The sequence below is a fragment of the Hakea prostrata genome, chromosome 1 (genome assembly GCF_041222555.1).
Source record: "Hakea prostrata isolate BN-2017 chromosome 1, UWA_Hpros_2, whole genome shotgun sequence".
In the NCBI taxonomy this organism is placed as follows: Eukaryota; Viridiplantae; Streptophyta; class Magnoliopsida; order Proteales; family Proteaceae; genus Hakea; species Hakea prostrata.
Genome location: NC_142600.1, coordinates 48669510 through 48674222, shown reverse-complemented (window position 1 = coordinate 48674222; position 4713 = coordinate 48669510).

The window sequence follows — 4713 nt, the reverse complement described above, 5'->3', positions numbered from 1 at the left end:
CACTTTAAAATATTTTTTCTTTTGAGGATATTCAAAATATCAGCCCGAGGAGCATTCAATGGAGTGTACTCACTTTTACCGGGGGATCTTTGGCGCCAAGGCTGGGATTTTCCAACCCGATCGCGAACATTTTTCTTTGGCTTCTCGCTCGTCAGAGCCTTTTGTTCCTTATTGGAGACTTTATTATCTCCTTGGCGCGCTTCTAGAATCTCCATGACTTCAGCCTGCTTCTGGCATCTCTGTACCAACTCAGCATAAGTCGTAGGTATATCCTGTAGTAATAACTCTAGGAGCTTCCGATTGGTGAGTCCTGTGAATAGAGCGGTTCTGGCTACTTGTTCATCCAAGTTTTCTATTTCCATCGTCACTTTGTTGAATCTTTTCAGAAACTCTCTGATCGATTCGCTCTTTCCTTGTTTGACAGTAAACAAGGTTTCTTTTGTTTTCTTGACCTGTATCCCACTCTGGAATCGCCCTATAAATTGGCGCGCCAATTCGTCAAAGTTTACGATCCTTCCAGAGGGGAGGTTCGAAAACCACTTTTGTGCTGCTCTCCGATTAAAGATGAACCAAAAACCCCGCATAAAATTTCATCAGAATTACCTGAAACTGCCATGGTCTGTTGGTAATAGCTGATGTGAGCTGTTGGATCTCCGGAGCCATCGAATGTTGAAAAGTGGCAAATGAAAGTTATGGGGCAACCGATATCCCGCAATTGGCTCAGCAAAAGGAGTCTTTCGAATGACTGAGTAAATATCCTCAGTTATTCTTCCCTTAGCCAACTGCCCTAATTTCTCATTGATGTTGGCCAATTCTTGACTAATCTGGGTCGAGTGATCTTCAGCAATATGATCATGACCTCGATTAACATGATCATCACGAACAGCCCGTCCTTCCCGAGCATTCCTCTCGTCACGAACTGCTTGATCATCACGAACGGTTCTTCTGACAGTGGGCGAGTGAGTTCTTACCCCTGTATCCAACCTTGTATTTGAATCAGTTGTACTCTCTTGCGGTCTGTCGAACCGATCGTCTCGCCTCGGTTGATCATCGATCCTCCAAAGTCCTTGGTCTCCTTCACGGAAATTCTGATCAACATTCCGGTCTTCAGCCAGTCTCTGGTCACGTGGCAATGCACGTCTCCTTGAATCGCGTTGATCAGGCTCTTGTGGTAAAACCACTCGTCTGATGAGCATGCAGAGTGCTTGGCTCACCTCCAGGAGTTGAATCTTTACCTGATCCAATTGATCTTGGATTGTATCAGGAGGAGGATTACGTCCTCCCTGGCCATCATCCACTTCGATAGGATTTTGGCTTTCCTGGCGAATATCTGGATTATTCACTCCAGGTATCTGAACACCGGAATTGCGTTGTGCAGCGGCTGTTGCGGCTACTGATCTAGTCACCATGGCTTTTCAAGTCGTTTCCCACAGACGGCGCCAAATGATGCGTCCAAAATCTGCTCAGCCCTTGGATCTCCACGTGATGTCCTACAAAACGAAAGCTTCAGATGTTGCCCGACCGCTGGGGTCGGGAGTCCACCTCCGAAGGCTAAGTCAGTTGATGAACTTAATCACAAATGGCTCTGCTAGAAGCACAGAGCTAAGGAATGAAGAACTGGGAAAGGTGATCTAGATAGCAGATCGCGGATAGTTTAGGCCTATCAGTATGTATCTGAACCTGAGTCTCAGATAGTATTCTTTTCGATCGATTGATCCGTCCCTCACCTTGTATAGTAGTGAGGTTTATATAGAGTGTACCTTCGAATCTCCTTCGTTGGATGCACTTGAGCCTACTTCGGGTAGTCGTTGGATCTTATCAGTTAGATCCGTTGAGCGATAGACTTCTACTAGTTTGGGCTAGTAGAGGACTCCTGAGATAACCTTTAGGTTATGCGATGGTTATCCCTTTGATAATGATTATCCGCAGCCGTCAGTTTGAGTCTGCCATCATTAGGGTGATTACCCTAATCCATAAGTAAGATTAGGGCACGCTTGCAGCCGAATAAGCTTTCTTCTTCAGCAAGCCATCTTTCGGATCTGGTTCGCTCGGGAGCGATTCGGTTTTCTCCGTCTCGACCGGGGTCGAGGGTCGGACTAGGTATGAACCCGGTCTGATCATAAACTCTCCATATCACTACCAATGTAGTTTACCCCTCGTTTAGTACCCTTTTGAACCACCAAATTCGGATCTTATTTCTTAAAACTCTGATTTTGTAGGCCACTGTCTTCATTGGTCGACTGGGGCAGTAGACCAATCCAATCGACCAATGAGTACAGCAACTCCAGATTTGGTCTGTTTTGGATGTTTTGATATCTTTTCTGTTAGGGATCTTTCCTAATATGTTGTATACACTTGTTTAGGACCTTCTTCTTAAGTTTGTCAAGATCTTACTTGATTTCTTAGGATTCCTATGCAAGTTATAAAAGGTAAGGATGGTTACTTCTTTAACAACATAAATTGCATATCTTAGTTTCTATATTTGAATCTTGTTAATTTATTTCTTTAATTAGATTCTTATAATGTTATACTACTGTGGTACTGTCTTGATATCAGTAGCATTACTTATTTATATTGAATTGACTCATGTATCATTTACTTACCAGTTATATACAAGTTGATTGTAATTATTGATTTCTTTCCATATATGAAGTTACCATATATGTGATGTTATGAATTGATGCTTGTGTATGCTTAAGTATGGTTTGGAAAGGAGATGTGTCCTTTTGACACTTCTGTCCTTGGACTACTACGGGAATATTATGGGATGTTTCCGGAGATGCCCTCTGGACACCTTCCTAAACTGTTGGATGACATATTTAGGACTGTCTAGTAGTGTTTGGCTAGGATGTCCCGTTATGTCAGACCCTAATCGGAGGGGTATTGAGACCGAACGACCCGTGGTAGCAATGGGGATTCATGGGCGCTCAAGACCGGTAACCAACCCGTGAGAGGACAGGAATCACATTGTGGGGGCCATTTATTGGTAGGGTTGCATATGGATAGATTTGGGCTCAGGGCGCTCAAGACCGGTAACCAACCCGTGAGGGGACGTGAGAGCTTCCCGTTTACCATATGTGGATGACCAATAGGGTTGATGAGTCCGTAGTCAGGGACTATGAGGACTCTAGTGTGAAGGATACCGGAAAGGATCGTCAGGGACGAGGAATGGACGTATCTGGATCTGACTTGATGTAACTAAGTAGAAGACTTGCATTTGGCTAGGCTTAACCCTGACATGCCCCGGTACTTAGACCAATGGTGATGTGAGAGAGTGGTGACCTATACCCCCAGCCATGGAATGTCCCGAGGGATGCCGGACCCATTACCAACTGATGATGAGTGAATGAGACTTTCCTAAAGAAGTACGGTGCTATGACTTAAAGCATGTCTGCCAATAGAGACCAGCATATATAGAGTTAGATTCATACATTCATTTTTGTACAATGTTTGTTAGACTATTCTACAGGTTCTGAGTATCATGACTGCTCGTATGAAGAAGCGCAAGGAGAAGAGGCATATCTCCAAGAAAGTGATTGCGGTTACGACAATTACACTAAAGATCCCACGAGTGGTTATGCTCCGTACGATGCTTAGTCCGACCATAGAGTGGAAGCGCCCTTGTGCCATTTATGAGATTTATACTTATAGGGATATTGTCTATAAGATTGAGAACAATTTAGTTACCTTTTGTACCTGCTATTGGGATTAGATTCTATCCTGTTTATTCTCTTTTAGAAGTACTTTTCCGCTGGTTGTAGAGTGGGATTTCGCCTCACTTTACTTATCTGATTTAGATACTCTGATTATATTTAGTACTCTAATTTATATATATGATTCATTCTTTCCTTATTTGGATCTATGGTTTATCTTTCGCACATCGATTATTATTGTTCATGATTATGTTATTGTTTACGTGGGAGGTTGATTACTCGATACCTGATCTTCGGGCTGTGGATCACACTCTCGGGTATGCCAGTTAGGGTACCGGCTGGGAGGATGTGACAGATTGGTATCAGAGCCCAAAGTTCGAGGAAATCCTAACCACAAAAGACAATAACTGAACATTCTTGAGTCATAGATCTGGAATGACTCCTCTACTCTTAGAAGTGAATAATAGAACACTTGGATTAGAAACTTAACCTATGAAGCATAACAGAACATTTCCGAATAACATATCATAATGATACTTAAACAAATGCCACTAATGCAAATAAAAGAAAGGTGCATAATATACAATAATTAAGTGAAACAAAATGAACTTCATTAATTTCAAAAGCTTTTACAATGATTATATCTGAAATGCATAAATGAAAATCCTAGGGTACAGTCTATCTAGGTGATCTCCTCTGATCTCTGTATGCTCTGAACTCCTCCGCTAGCTGAGTCACCTGATGCTCTATCCTATCCTATCGTGACTCCATCATCTCATACATCTGCTCCTGTCTGACCTCCATCCTCTCTAGCATGGAAGTCATCGATCTCATCTGTTCCCCAAGATCTGAAGTCTCTGGAACTGCATGAGAGGGGCCACCTGCCTCGAAGTGCGATGAAGGAAACTCGTGATGCACTGGCCCAGCCTCGTGCATCTCTCAGATCGTCTCCGGCCCGATCATCACTATCGGGACCGATATCCTCTCCTCCATCCTCCGACTCCCGATCCTCATCCTCTCGTCTCCTCATCATCCTCACCCTCCGGACCAGGAGATCCGT